Source organism: Panthera uncia, chromosome X (genome assembly GCF_023721935.1).
Source record: "Panthera uncia isolate 11264 chromosome X, Puncia_PCG_1.0, whole genome shotgun sequence".
NCBI classification, from domain to species: domain Eukaryota; kingdom Metazoa; phylum Chordata; class Mammalia; order Carnivora; family Felidae; genus Panthera; species Panthera uncia.
In genome coordinates, this window is record NC_064817.1 from 60,493,119 (window position 1) to 60,509,794 (window position 16,676).

Below are 16,676 nucleotides of genomic sequence, written 5' to 3' on the forward strand. Positions count from 1 at the left end.
AGAGGTAGGTCATCCCTGAGGTTTAATTTTCTTGGTAAAATAAGAAATGATGGTGTCTGGTGAGAAAAAGATGGCTTCACTTGGGTTCAGGTCTTCTGACAATTGGTAAATTTTTGAATGGTAGCTCTGGGAAATGGAAGAGAATTATGACCAAGACTCTGAAGGCCCAAGAGAAATTGGATAGTGTAGATTTTTAGTGGCCCCAGTCTACACAATTATGTGATTTATCCCAGTGGTGTTCAATAGCCTGCATGTAGGAAAGAAAAAATACAAATGGTTAAATTGATATAAGATTGGGAGTAACAGAGAAAACTTACGGAAGAACAATAGGTAAGGAGACTGATTGAGAATGCTACCAAAAGGGTGGTTAACAATGAAACTATGAAGAAGTTTTAACAGATTGGGAGAAAAGGGAGGGGCCAAGGGACTGGAAGATTCACTGAGATTTAAGAAGTGGTGTAGTAGCAATAAGGGTGTGAGAAAACTGAAAGTCTAGGAGTTTGTGGTGAGAGTGTGGTACAATGGAGTTTTAGATTTCAGTTGTGTGATAATAAATTGAGGTTCCAAGTATGGCCATGGAATGAGTAGGTAAGGTAGAATGTGAATGCGTATTGTTCTAAATAAGGAGGTCAAATAAGTTAAAATCAGTTTCCTAGGTTGGTTGTTTATATGGAATATGAAGTTACAAAGGTGATAGCAGGATTTGGGGTAAAGAGGAAAACCACAAGCCAAATGCTAAATTATTCAGTGAATTAGGGAAAAATAACTAGGAGGTCAATAGATGGTGATATTAATAAGGAAGATTAAAGGGTGGCAGAAGTGAATGGCTGTTTGCATTATAGTATAAAAGTAATGATTTAAAATGGCACTAGGAAGCCAGGAGACATTGAACAGACTCTCTAGGTTTCACAGTAGATGAGATGTAGAAAAATAAGCAGCTTACTTTTGATGGGGAGCACCAAGTTTTACATAAGGCAATGAAGCGGTGGGAGAATTATTTGAAGCGATTTAGGATGTAGGAGAACTTATAATGAAAATGGTGTTGTAGAGGGCACAGTGAAGAGAGAGTTTGTAGAAAGGTTAAATGTGGAAGGAAGAATCAGGAAGTACAGGGTATTCTCAGGACAACAGAACCTTGGAGAGCAGTTGACCACAGTGGCCAATGGTTCAACTACAGAATTCAATTTTGTATTTCTACCTGTTTTTATTTTTTCTTATAGTAATTTGTATATTTACATAATGTCCACTACTAACTTTTAGACATTTTTGAGGATAAAGATAAGATATAATTTATAATAAAATAGTTTCTGTAGAACCTAGTAAGGAACATTACACTTGTTGCTCAGTAAATATGTTGAATCAGACCAACTCATTTCAGAATTGTTTTACTGAGTCACCCTAGATGTATAGTTCTTTTATTATATTACTTCTTATTTTTCCTTTGTTGTAACTTTTGAAACAGAAGCAGGGATTTTTTTCCAGAGCATTTTATCAAAGCAAAAAATAGGTACAACTTTGTATAAGAGATAAATTTAAGCTGCTTGTTTCTCATCAAACTACAGTGATACACAAGTCTGGGGACACCTTGGTGACTCATTCGGCTAAGTGTCTGATGCTTGATTTGGGCTCAGGTCATGATCTCATGGTTTGTGAGTTCAAGCCCTATGCAGTGCAGAGCTTGCTTTGGATTCTTTGTCTCCCTCCCTCTCTACCTTTCCCCTGCTCTCTCTCTCTCTCTTTCAAAATAAACAAATAAACATTTAAACAAAACAATATAAAAAATGATACACAAGTCTGGCAGCAGAATTATGACTTACTGTGCATAAGCTGAATGTGAGGCCAGTAATTTCAACTAGATTTCAAGTTCCTTGGAAACAGGGATATCTTCATGTTTTCTTTTCCCACTTTACTTCCTTTTATACTTCCCCAGTTTTCTTCTAGAGTGGTTACCATAGTAATTTGCATACACAGCAGGAACACAATGAATGGCTAATGAAATTCTATGCCATTATTTTTTTAAAGTTTATTTATTTTGGGAGAGAGAGAGAGAGAATCCCAAGCAGGCTCTGTGCTGTCAGCACAGAGCTCCATGTGGGGCTCCATCTCACAAACCGTGAGATCATGACCTGAGCTGAGTTCAAGAGTTGGATGCTCGGGGCGCCTGGGTGGCGCAGTCGGTTAAGCGTCTGACTTCAGCCAGGTCACGATCTCGCGGTCTGTGAGTTCGAGCCCCGCGTCAGGCTCTGGGCTGATGGCTCGGAGCCTGGAGCCTGTTTCCGATTCTGTCTCTCCCTCTCTCTCTGCCCCTCCCCCGTTCATGCTCTGTCTCTCTCTGTCCCAAAAATAAATAAAAAACGTTGAAAAAAAAAATTAAAAAAAAAAAAAAGAGTTGGATGCTCAATGGACTGAGTCACCCAGGCACCCCTCTATACCATTCTTTTAAAAGAAAATTATATTACTAAGCTATGTCAGTAGAATGTGCTTTTTGCTATTCAAAGAACAGGTGCCAGAGTGAGTCGAAGTGATTTTAGAGATCCTGTTCCAATGGACTTTTACATGTTTAAGAATGAAACCTATGAATGGGACTGAAGTAGTGATGACTTGCTCAAGAGTGTATTGATAATGACAGGGCTGGGACTAGAACCCAGGGATTACAACCTTCAGTCCAAATCTGCTACTACCACACTGATACCCCAATACCCACTCTTCCCTTTGGTCTCCTTTCATCAATGACAGTTTTTTTCAGATAGCCAATTGAGGTTGTTAGCATATCTAAGATCTGTGAAATGCTAATGTTTGGTGTTTATCTCTTTGGTTCTATCTTTCCCTTGGATAACTTAACTCTCATGTTTTAAAATGATCACTTTCATGTGGATGACTCAAATCTCTGTCTCAGCCACAAACTATTCACCTGAACTTTAGTCTTTCATTTTCAACTGCCTAGAATATTGCTCTTCTTGAATCTTATGTTTTTCCCCCTCAATTTACACATGCTTAAATACAAATATATTATCTTCCCTCCCAAATCAACTCTTCCAAAGGACTTTTTTTTTTCATTGACACTAAACATCTTCCAGTCACTCTGGCACAGAAGCTGGTAGTCAGAGTTGATCTTTACTGACCTCATTTCTCATGTGTAAATTCAAAGTTCTGTTGAGGCTTATCTTGCAGTTCTCCTGACCTTCTCTCACCAACTTAGATCAGGATCCTTATATCAACATATCTTGTCTAATTGAAGATACTCAAACTATGTACCCTCTTTCACTAGACAAAGAGGTGAACTTTGAAACTGTATACTTATACTTCAAGATTTAAGTTGAAGTTTTTATTCTTTGTAAATGTTCCCTTGTTTGTGGTACTATTACCATATTTATTAGAGTGCTGTAATCACTCTTTTTGATTACATATCTGTCATATCCATTTAGACAGTGAGCCTATTAATGACAGTGAGTCTGCTTTATTCAGTTTTGCTCTCTTCCTCTCCTAATTGAGCAACTTTGGAAGAATAACTGTGCAGTATTAGGCGCTTTTGAGTAATACAGTATTTAATTCCTCAGGATGGGTGTCTGGGGTGGAGGAAGGAGCAAGTTTTTAGTGTGGAAACACAGATGCTATTGTTCAGGAATCTAGATAATGGCATAAAGTGGAAGTAAAATATGGACTTCGCTAGCAGGGTAGAGTCTATTAAAAAAGAAGCCTGAAAAAAAAAGTGTAGGGGACCATGACCTGTGGATGAACACTACAAATCACTGGAGAAGAAAGCAAAGGGGGTGGGGCAGAAGAACCCACATATTTAGGAAGGAACAGAAGGCAAAGAACATAAAACCAAAAAATCAAAAGTAGTTTAGTGGGACTGAAGGAGAAATCAGAAGTGGTATAGGTGAGAGATTGATGAGAATCCCAAGACTCAAGGATGTGTCTGGCTATACAAGGTTTGGGGTTTGGGGGTTTATGAGTATTTTTTAATTCAGCCTCCAGGAGAGACTTAAAGATTAAATCAATATTTGGGGGTAGTTTATGATTACATTAAGCATAATGCCTCACTCAAGGCTTCCTTTACCTTTCTAATAAATGCTAGCATGCACCGGATGGTGTGTGCATGTGTTGGACGACTGCCAACAGGGATAGGGTAAGGAGGGCAGGGCCAAGGCAGAAGAGGAAGTGGGGGAGGTTAGGACATAGGGTTCAGTCTTCTAAGGCAGATACTTCTGCTGAGCAGCGGCAAGATGCAGGAAGCTTAATTTTCATGAAAGTACAGCTCAGTGGGGCCCTACTTTTATTTGGCCAATGCCGCAGTGCCCTTTTGGCTTTCTTTATGATCCTATTATTGCCAAATGATAAAAGTTAGTTGTGCTGTTCACCCTATAAAGATAAGCTCAAGGAGGTGAGGTACAATTTTTCCCCAGCTTTATTAAAGTATAATAGACAAATAAAATTGTAATATATTTAAAGTGTACATATACATTATGAAGGGATTCTCCCAATCAACTTAATAAATGGGGACAAAGTTTAGTTAATCTTTTAATACAGCAGGTGTTTGTTGAATGATGCATAATAAATAGGAGAATCAGCAAATATAAATGTTTTGTTAACTGTAGAACACTACACAAATGTAAATTTTTATGACTCTTTTTCATACTCATACTAGGCTCAGCTCAGGTTCTATTTCCTGACACCTACTTTGACCACCCCATTCTACACTAATATCTCTCTTCTTTCAACTTGTATTATGTTTATTGTCTTTACCAATAATATGGCAGTCATTATTCTATTATCTTGTATCTTTTAATGAGAATAAATCTTGTCTCCATAGGTAGATTGTGAACTCCCATAGGGTGTGAGAAAAAAAGTCCAGCCTTTTTATTCTTAAGCTCTGTGAACCCCAAACCTAGCCTGTCACAATGTTTTGCAAATAGAAAAAATGTGCAATAGAGGCACCTGGGTGGCTCAGTCGGATAAGCATCTGATTTCTGCTCAGGTCATGACGTGGTTCCTGAGTTCAAGACCTACATTGGACTTTCTGCTGTTAGTGCAGAGCCTGTTTTGGATCCTATCTCCCTCTTTCTCTACCCCTCCCCCACTGGTGTGTTTTCTCTCTCTAAAAAATAGAATTAAAAAAAAGAAAAATGTGCAATAAGTGCTTATTGAGTGATTGGTCATTAATTGGAGCAAAGCTACACATCCTCCATAAGGTTTTAATCTATAAACAACAAGGCTTGTATTAATGATTTCAATGGCTTTCCCCATGGCAATAAATAATTTTGGTGAGGGGAACAGAAAGACCCTCCTGTCATCACTATAGCTTTATTATCACAATAAGTAGCTTTTTAAGTTGGCATTTCCATGGAAATGCTTAGCGGCATTCTCACTGGTATTAGAAACTACATGGGAGTCACTACATTGCTGACATTTCTAAGAAGTTTTTCCCTCCAATAGCTTATTTACCATTAAGTGGAGAACATTACATTAATAACACTGGGCCACTCTGTTGTCAGACAGCTGGATTCCAAACCCAGGACAGTGTTAAGCCCCAAACGAACTTGGAATGTGGTATTCAGAGCTAAAGACACAGTGTGTCCCTTTACATAGTACTGTGACACAAATGTTTTATCCTGTATAATCAGAATAAAGTGATCAGGAACATACCTGAAGGGATACACAAGTCACAAAATAGCAATAGAGATATTGAGGAGTGCATGGGTATGGTGGGAGTGCATAGTGTGAAGACAGTTCTAACTTTAGTCTGGGTGATAGAGATATGTTACAGACAGCTTACATACTTTTGGACTTTTTATAAAGCACTAACTAGAGGGCCTACTTTCTTCCAGGGATACCTGTTAAGTCTTTACCTAATTACCAGCAACTTGGAATCCCCCTACGTTCTGAAACCATTGATCACAGATGACTCTGAATTCTGCCTCTAACTTCTTGGAATTTAGATGCCTGAATCTTAGAAGCAGGATAACTGTTTTCTAGGAGACTGTTTTTTATTGAAGGCCCAAATAAGGTCTTCAAATAATTTAAATTCAGATTAAACCAATAGGTAACCAATTTATGATGAAAAGAAACTTTTTATATTTTCTGAGGCCTGAATTTCCTATGAACTTTGGAATATTTATATAAGGTGTGTCAGAGAGGTTTGAGCGTTGTTATTGTTAGCTTAATTCCACTTATTTTAAATCCATGACAACACAAATACAGCCATATGTAAAAACAGACTGTTAATCTCAAATAGATGAGAAATTTTAGGATTCTTACATGTTAGAGATCTTAAAATGTGATACCAAATTGGATTTTTCTTTCCTTTTTAAGGGGGGAATTAAAAAAATAATAAAAGAAAGCCTGAATGTTCTAGGGGACTCTAGGTCTAGATATCAGCTCTTTTTCTTTTTCCATTAGCTACATTTAAGTAGGATCTCAAATGTCTGGGTTGTATTGATTCTACAAACACTGTAAATATGATAATGACATTTTAGTCATCAAAAGGAAAACCACCTCTGTGTTTAAGTGCTCAGGGGTCTATGTTTACTTTTCTGTTTTGTGTCTTTCCCCCTATTTCTACCAGAGCCCCTCTCTAAGTAACTTGCCCCAAATATTTAAAGATTTTTGTTTCTGTTTTCTCTCCTAAATCCAGAAGAAAAACTGGTGGGGCACAAAGAAAAGAGAAGTTATGATAGGATGTAGTAAAATGGGATGGAATGAGGAAGCAAGATAGAAGAGTTTTGCTGTGCACAACTTGTTTAAACAGTGGTCTTTTCTACCAACCTATGAAGAATTATCAGTTGAAAGCAAAAGTAATTATAACTAACACCAGTACTGTAACATGAATTAATGGATCTGAGATGTCTGGATTTATCAAATCAAGTTAAATGGTTTACTTTGTTGCCTTTTCTGTAAGGAAGAGAATGTGCCACCACCTGCTATGAGTACAGCAGACCTCTTAGCAGTTGTATTTCCTCAATGCAAATCAACAAATTGGCATGCACATTGAGGACTGCATAGGTATGGTAGAATTAAAAGTAACCAGAGAGTTGGCTCCTACTGGCATCCTAAAAATAGGATGCTTACTTAGAATTGCTGATCGCAGTTGCTGATGCTTACTTAGAATGAGGCCCCTGTTTGGAGGTACAGTATTGGGAGCAGAAAGTATCTGGTCCTACTCAGTCCACATGCAGTCTTGTTATGTGTCTTATTCTCCTAGAATGGAATTTAAACAAAATCCTTTTGGATTATGGTTTGTATTTTCAAGTCCCTTTCACTTTATCATTTTAGCAGATCTGAAAAATATCTTTATAAGCTCATTATTACATTGGATATGTGAGGTAACCAAGAAATACTGATGTTCAACAATTTGCTAGAGGACACACAGCTGATTAAAAGGCAAATCTAGGATAAACTTTCAGTTACCCAGGCCAAGTTTCCTTCCCATTGAAATACATGCAGCAAGGTAGTTTAAAGATACCATTGTTAGGTTGCAGAGTTTATGACAGAGTCCAGTTTGAAAGATAACTTGAAACAAAATATCTCCATGCTTGTTTATAGTAGAATAACAATATTTTTTGGGTGCTCATGGTATGTATAAGGCACTATGCTAGTTATACTTGGGGAGAGGAAGTTTAAAAGAATATATAACCTGACACCTTTTGTCAAGACTCTTGGTATATTTTGAGAACTATATTTCTGTGGCTTTTATTTCTCAGGACTCTCTTCTTTCTCTTGACCAAAAATGTATGCACTGCACAAGTTTCAGTCTTTGGTCATCTCTTAGATTTGCTTTCTCTAAGATGGGCCAATCTTATGGCCTTGGTTGTTACATGCCCCAGATTTAATTTTGGCTTCCACCACTTAACCATCACTCACAGTCAGGGTCATTATTTCCAACTATCCATAAGACGCTGCTTCTTGGAATTTTTGCCATCTCCTCAAACTTGACAGGTTAAAAACAGAACTCATCACGTCTTACATTCCCAATTTCCATCCCCAAATTACCTATTGCTGTGTATAATGTAGCACCACTTCCCAGATCCCACAGGTTCAAAATTTTAGGGACAGCTCTGACTTTCTTATGCTGCCTATATCTAATCACTCACCAATTTCCATCTATTATTCCTCTTAAATGTCTCCTTGAGTGTTTCTCCATTCCATTTCCACTGGCATCCACCTATCCTATAGTCTAATTAATTTCTACTCTTTAAGTGGCTTCTCCATCTCCAGTTTTCTCAAATGTACTTAAGCCTATGAAACTCTGCTAGATTCATCAACTAAAAATGTTTTTCCGTCATATACTCATTTATTCAAAGCTCGCTGATATGATTTCCCATTAAAAAGTGCCTGGAATTCAAAGTCTAATAATCTGGGCTTACATTTCTATCCAAATTTATTTACTGTTACTCCTCAACTCAGTCCCTTTACTCTAGCCAAATCAGGTTCTTTGGTGTACACTACAGGTACCAAATTCACTTTTGATACAATGTATTTCTGTCATCATTTCTATGACTAGAATTGAATGCAAACAACATACATTGAACACTTACTATGTGCACAGGAGGTTTGTTTAGCATGGTCCCATATTGTAGACGTTCATTTAAGCCTATCTCATTTTATCTCCTCTATGAAGCCATCTCAATTCAGCCAAACCCACTGCTATCTTTCTTCTCCAAACCCCTTTGCCATTAAAAATATAACATTGGTTTACTGTCTCATATTTTTATGTTCTGTAGGTCTTATATCCCCACCAGCATTGTAAGGTCCCCAAGAGCAGGAACTTCATCTTACCTTTGTGTCACATACTGTATTGAGGTTAATTGACATTTGTTTAACTGGATTACAATAGATTCTAGATATTTTAATAAGAACATAAGAAATAACAAAATGGATCAAAGTAGATCAATGCAGAGCCATGTTATTTAAGAGATTATGATAGTTACCTTTCATGGCATCAAATCCACAATATTAGATATGTCCCTTAAGATCAGTGCCATCCTTTAATGCCTTATTATCAGTCAGTGATTCACAAAGGCAAATTTATAATTTCCTGCACCATGGTAGAATCTTGCTTTTTCCCAAATAAGTAATTCCTAAACACATCAAAAGTTTGATTAAGAGTAAGAAAGAAAAAGTAGTAGAAAATGAAATTGATGATTTTGGGCTAGGAAGACACAAAAATGCTGGATTCAGATTGGACTCAATCTGGAAACTTTCTTTCACCTATTCTGTTCGGGTTCACTGTCATTTATAGGAACTGATTAGCTAGTGCAGACATTTAAATATTTTGGGGACCAGGGAAACAGTTTTTATTAAGGTTGTATTAAGGATGTAAATGTAGTACCTGAGGTCATTAATTTGATATATAAACAGAGACCACCTTTAGTTCTAATTGGGAAATTAATAGCAAAACAACAACAGAAAATATTTTTGAGTGATTGCAATAGATACCAAAACTTAAAATTATCTAGAAGCAAATTTCACTAATGTATTTGAAACATAGTATAGTCTGAAGTCCTGGTTTACTTACATTTTATTTTAGAATAATCAGCTGATAATTATATGTTGTGGCCTCTCTCTAGTCTTCAAAACAATCAGAGTACTGAAAGGCAGAACCACTAAATTCAAGGATTTTTTTCTTTTTATCTAGGGGTGGAACTCACCAACTCATTTGTTTACCCTTGAAAACAGCTTCTTTGCTGCTAAGTAGAGTTATGCTCCTGGTCAAAAATTTTCACTGAAATGTATACAGTGTTGGCTCTGTGGAAACCTGGTGTATGTCAGATATGTCTAAATTACTAAACAGATCATGTAATTTCCTTATATTGATTTATAGTTGTGAGAGCTTTCTGTTTGCAGTTGCTAGTTAGAATCTGTTAGAAAATTTATTAATGCCTCTGAGTCTATTTCCTTATTTGCAAAACAGGGATAGTAACACTTACCCTATCTAAAATGCATGATGATGAGAGGTTCAAGTGGGATAATGAATGTGAAACTACTTTGTGAATAAGCTAGGTCATTCTTCATTATTTGTTTTACTTTTATCAGGAATGTGGAAACTTGTCTGCTTGGCCAAACTTGAGAGTTTGCATGTATACTCAGGATAACCCTTTATAGTTTTTTTTTCCATAATGAAAGAAACTGCCACTACAGATTAGAGAAACTCCTCTGAGCCCTTGAAATAAGATTCTAAAGTATGCCTTATATTTCTTTTTCTTTTTAAAAATTATTATGAGGTACTTTATTTATTTGTTTTATTTTATTTTATTTTTTATTTTTTAAAATTTACATCCAAATTAGTTAGCATATAGTGCAACAGTGATTTCAGGAGTACATTCCTTAGTGCCCCTTACCCATTTATCCCATCCCCCTCCCACAACCCCTCCCGTAACCCTCAGTTTGTTCTCCATATTTATGAGTCTCTTCTGTTTTGTCCCCCTCCCTGTTTTTGTATTATTTTTGTTTCCCTTCCCTCGGCAATCAAAAAGAATTAAATCTTGCCATTTGCAACTACGTGGATGGGACTGGAGGGTATTATGCTAAGTGAAATTAGTCAGAGAAAGACAAAAATCATATGACTTCACTCATGTATTTCTAACTTAATTGCAAATGTGCTGGAGACTTGGGTAGTGTCCCCTCTGTATTTTGCCATATTGAGCCCCAACGGAAGCACTGAGCAACACTTGTTGACAGACTGATTAGATTATCAAATCTCTGGCCAATAAGTAAAGTATAAAGAATTCATAGTAGCAGCCTAATTTAAAACAGGCAAGGCAGATTAGCTACCCTCAAACTCCTGGGAATTTGCTAAAATCCCAAAAAGCCAAAAGCCAAAAAGCCAAAAGAAGAATTTTACTACAAACTATTTTAGTCACAGCATTGAAACATCAATTCTTACCTGCTACCTTCAAGACTGACAGTTTAGGGTCCTTTTGCATTCATTCTCAGACGCAAGCTCCAAGTCTTCTGTAAATCGTCCCTTGGAGAGCTAACTTTCTTAGTGAGCTCCACAATGAATTTGAATACCCTAGAGGGTTCTAAAAGCAAACTCCATTCACAGGGTGCCTGTTCTTTAGGCAGACTTCTTTGAAAAGATGAGTTGCGATTTTCAAGAAGAGAGAGGGCAGGGCACATATGCTAGCCAATGTATACAGATTCTTCTTCCTCTTTCAGATTAGTCCTCATACTGTAGAGCACGCCTAAATTTGGCTTCTCTGGTGCAAAGTGGGGGAGGGGAAAGCAGAGGGAAGGAGGAGGAATAGAAACTGGAGACATGCAGGTTGTTGTGTATATAAATGAGATTTTATGCCTAGCTCTAGCAACAGAATCCTCGGGAAATCTTGTAGCTGCTCTGAGATGGGAAGCAGGAAGGCATATACTCTGTGAGGCTTAGTTCTAATTTTTACGAGTTAAGGGTGGTTAGAGTATTTGTAGGCGGAGAAAGATAGTACTACCAGGATATGCTAATCTAACTGCCATTATGTGAAACTTGATTTTAGGCAAGATAAATTTCACCTTTCTCTCTTTTTTTCTCTGTCTCCCTCACCCTCCTTGTATCTCTCTCTTTCTCTGTCTCTTTCTCTGTGTCTGTCTCTCTTTCCTTAATTGTATTTGTGGCTCTATCCATACTCTAAAAAATTCTTTTTCTTTTTGGTGACTTATGTTCTGGAAAATAATTGTCTTAGTTTGAGTCTGATTTCCAAAAATCTCCATGACAGACATTGCCTCCATTGGATTAAAGGTAGTTTTGTTTCCATCACGCTGAGAATGACCTGGAATGACTAGACTTGCCATCAGTAGTCCTGTATTAGGAATCTGGAAGGCAGGTAGATACTCTTAGATTTTGGTTAGGCTCTGGAGTGTTGGAACAATGGGATGCTCTGTCTGTCTTCTGGAGAATAGGGATATGGCAGTCTGCTATGCCTTGATTGGAGCTTGGGGTGGCACCTTGATATTATAAACAAAATGGATGAGAACAACAAGGTGTGAGTTGTTTACATCAATTATATTGAGCTACATTAGAGTGGTATATATGGGGATGGGTACAAGTATGTTCATTTTAACACTTTTTAAACATGTTCCCATAACTAATAATTAATAATTAATTTGGTACTCAGTAAAACATGAGCCCAGCAACAGCCCTCTGTTTACTACTTGCTGTAGATGCAAAGCCATTTACTCAAACTTTGCATATGTAGGTACCTGAATTATATGACAGGAAACTTGAGGCAAGGGCACTAAAAATTCTGAAATCTACTTTTTCTTTCATAGAATTCTTAGTTATGGTAGTGGATGAGAGAGAAAGCTGTCCAAGCAAATTAAAGGAAGAGATAACATTTGGATCCAAGACCAGACTCTTCAATCCTCCCCTGGGGCATTTACTAGCTAAAGTGACATTATAACTAGAATTTTTTCAGCTGAGTTTGCATCCCCAGAGGCCTAGGGGAAAGTTAATAAGGGAGGCAGAATATGAGTTATCACTTCCTCTCTAGTCTGGACTATTACAGTCATCTTGAGCTATGGTGGAAAAGTAGTTTATACTCAGGTAATGAAGAAAAGAGAAAGGTTTTAACATATTTGAGCTTCAAGATGTCACCACAATAGCTATGACAGAGAGGGGATGCCATGTGATGCTCATGTGTGCTCCCCTACTTATTTCCTTCCTTAGCTGCTTCTCTGCTTCCTGAGTGATGGGAAGGGTAGTGCTCCATCCATCCACAATTGGGTCTTTTCCCTGTATAGCTGCATCAATTTATATCATGTTTGATATAATAACTAACATTTTTTTACCATTCCAGGAAATGATGAAATGCCAAAACTGATACCTCTTTGCTGCCTTCTCTCTACTCTTTCTCATTTTTCCAGATTATTTCAGTTCTTATTTTATTACTGAGTTGGAGAGGACCAAGTAGGGAATGGTGAAGAAGAGGGGGAATAACATATAGTTGGATGGAGACACTGTCTTAATTAACTAGGACTTTGGTACAAGGTTAAAGGATTTTCAGTCATAGAATGTTTACTCATTAATTATGAGCTACAGGATTCATAGATTACATGAGCTTATAGAGCTGAAAAAGGAGCCTTAAAATCATTTTGCTTACACTTTTTTATTCAATTGAGTCCCTGAGGGTCTAATTGATCACAGGTCTAATTTATCATGTGTCACCAGCTGTTAGCTTTCTGCCTTGTTTGTTTTGTCAACTAAATAAATCTAGTCCAACTCTCTCATATTAGAGATGAGGAAACTGAAACCAGAGAGAGACTTTCTTAAGATGTATTCATTTTACCATAAAATCAAGAGGAGTCATTTTTTTCCCTCCAAGAACTGAAATTGTTCCACAATAAACACTAATGGCACTTTGGAAAGGAAGATAAAGAGTATTACTATACTCATAGCACAGTGATATACACACATGTACATTCATTCACAGAGACCGAGATAGCTGTGATTCATCCTTTTATTTCAATTCATGGAAACTCAGAGACAATAAAAATATATCAGTCTAAGCTGTGGAAATATGGCTTTCAACACTTTCTTCCTGCCTCAGGGTCCACTGCATGAGTGTAAAGCAACCCCGGATTTTCACTTCTGGTGAGGTCAGGGTACACTAACAGAATTTTAGATGAGTTTGAATAAAACTTGTACAGAATAGCATAGATAACCTAGGAAAGATTGTACAGATCATTAAAGTCAACATCCTTATGTTATTCTGTGCTGTCCAATGTGGTAGCCACTAGTCAAAGTGATTATTTAAACTAAAATGTAGAATAATAAAATAAAATAAAATAAAATAAAATAAAATCCTTCAAGAAAACTAGCCATCTTCCAGATGCTCATAGGCACATGTAATGTGGATAATGGCAACTGCATTGAAAACCACAGATTTAAAATAGATTTTAGTGATGATCAATGGTGAAAAACTGGGAGCTTCTCCCATAAAGTCAGGAACAAGATAAGGATGTCCACTTTCACCACTCTTATTCAGCATAGTATTGGAAATCCTAGCCACAGCAATCATACAACAAAAAGAAATAAAAAGCATCCAAATTAGTAAGGAAGAAGCAAAAAATTTCACTATTTTCAGAAACATGATATTATATGTAGAAAACTTTAAAGACTCCACCAAAAAATTACCAGAAGTGATAAATGAATTCAGTAAAGTTGCAGGATACTAAATCAATTTACAGAAATCTGTTTTGTTTCTATACCCTAATAATGCAGCAACAGAAAGAGAAATTAAGAAAATAATCAAATTTATAATTGCACCCAAAATAATAACATACCTAGGAAGAAAGATCTGTACTCTGAAAACTAAAACATTGATGAAAGAAATTGAAGATGATATAAACAAATGGAAAGATATTCCATATTCATGGATTGGAAGAAGAAATATTGATAAAATTCCCATGCACCCTAAAGCAATATACAGATTTAACTCAATCCTTATCAAAATTCCAACAGCATTTTCACAGAACTAGAAAAAACAATCTTGAAAATTTTTATGGAACCACAAAAAACCCAAAATAGCCAAAGCAATCTTGAAAAATAAAAACAAGGCTGGATGTATCACAATTCCAGATTTCAAGTTATACTAGAAATCTGTAGTAATCAAAACAGTATGCTACTGGCATGAAAAAAAAAACTACATAGGTCAATGGAATATGGCAGAAAGCCCAGAAATAAACCCACAATTATATGGTCAATTAATCTCTGACAAAGGAGGCAAGAATATGCAACGTAAAAGAAAAATCTCTTCAGCAAATGGTATTGGGAAAACTGGCCAGCCACCTGCAAAAGAATGAAAGTGGACCACTTTCTTTCATCATATACAAAAATAAACTCAAAATGGAGACCTGAAACCATAAAAATCCTAGAACACAGGCAGTAACTTCTCTGACATATGCTATAGCAACATTTTTCTAGATATGTCTCCTCAGACAAGAGAAAAAAAAAAATAAACTGGTGTGTCTGGTTAGCTCAGTTGGTAGAGTGTCCAACTTTTGATTTTGGCTCAGGTCATCGTCTCATGGTCGTGAGATCAAGCCTCACATCAGGCTCCTTGCTGGACGTGTAGCCTACTTAAGATTCTCTCTCTCCCTCTCCTTCTGCCCCTCCCCTGCTCAAACATACTCTCTCTCTCTCTCTCTCTTTCTCTCTCAAAAAACAAAAACAAAACAACTATTGAGACTACATCAAAATAAAAAGCTTCTGCACAGCAAATGAAACAACCAACAAAACTAAGAGACAACCTATGGAATGGGAGAAGATATTTTCAAATGACATATCTGATAAAGGGTTAGTATGCAAAGTATAACTTATCGAACTCAACACTCAAAAATTAATAATCCAGTTAAAAAATGGGCAGAAGATATGAATAAACATTTTTGCAAAGAAGACATTCAGAATGGCCAACAGACATATGAAAAGATGCTCAACATCACTCATAATCAGGGAGATATAAATCAAAACTACAATGAGATATAACCTCACACCTGTCAAAATGGCTGAAATCAACAACACAAGGAATAACAAGTGTTGGCAAGTATGTGGAAAAAGGGGAACCCTCTTGCACTGTTGGTGAGAGAATGTAAACTGGTGTAACCACTGTGGAAAACAGTATGGAAGTTCCTCAAAAGGTTAAAAATAGAAATATCCTATGATCCAGGAATCACACTACTTGGTATTTACTCAAAAAGTACAAAAACACTAATTCAAAGGGATACTTGCACCCCTATATTTATTGCAATATTATTTACAGTAGCCAAATTATGGAAGCAACCCATGTTGTCGACTGGCAGATGAATAGATAAAGAAGGTGCTATATAATTAGCCAGAAAAAAAGAGTGAAATCTTGCCATTTGTGACAACATGGATAGAGCTAGACAGTATAATTCTAAGTGAAAGAAGTCAGTCAGAGAAAGAGAAATACTACATGATTTTAGTCGTATGTGGAATTTAAGAAACAAATGAACAAAGAAAGAAAAAGAGAGACAAACCAAAAAACTCTTCACTGTAGAGAAGAAAGTGATGGTTACTAGAGGGGAGGTGGTTGGGGGAATGGTGAAATAAGTGAATGGGAGTGAGAGTACATTTATCTTGTACACTTGAAACTAACATAACACTGTATGTTAACTGTACTTGAATTAAAATAAAAAAATAGAATAGATTTTATTAAAATTTTTTTTTATCTCTTGAAGTCCTCATATGAGTGATATGATTTTGCTCATATGAAGACTTCAAGAGACAAAACAGATGAACATAAGGGAAGGGAAACAAAAATAATATAAAAACAGGGAGTGGAACAAAACATAAGAGACTCACAAATATGGAGAACAGAGGGAGGGGGGTGGGCTAAATGGGTAAGGGGAACTAAGGAACCTACTCCTGAAATCATTGTTGCACTATATGCTAACTAATTTGAATCTAAATTAAAAAAAATGTTGCTTCCAACAGTATATGACATTTTCCAAAAGCACTCTGTAAGTAAAACTTTACAGCTTTCATTAAAATAATTGACAAGTTAGAACTTAAAAAAATTAATTTTTATTTATTTCTGAGAGAGAGACAAACAGCATGAGCAGGGGAGGGGCAGAGAGAGAGAGAGAATGGGATCCATCCATGCTCTGAGCTGCTAGCACAGAGTCCAATGCGGGGCTGAAACTCATGAACTGTGAGATCATGACCTGAGCTG

At 36.6% G+C, this 16,676-nt stretch overlaps 1 protein-coding gene across 1 annotated transcript in view; it reads right to left on the minus strand.

Moving 5' to 3' along the window:
* CYSLTR1 (cysteinyl leukotriene receptor 1) overlaps window positions 1-11,371 on the minus strand; it is a 54,098-nt gene extending 42,727 nt beyond the window's left edge. Inside the window, exon 1 of the mRNA XM_049644001.1 lies at window positions 10,883-11,371. The gene's annotated coding sequence lies outside the window, so the exon portion shown is untranslated. The remainder of the gene's footprint in view (window positions 1-10,882) is intronic.
* Between the last annotated feature and the right edge of the window lie 5,305 nt (window positions 11,372-16,676).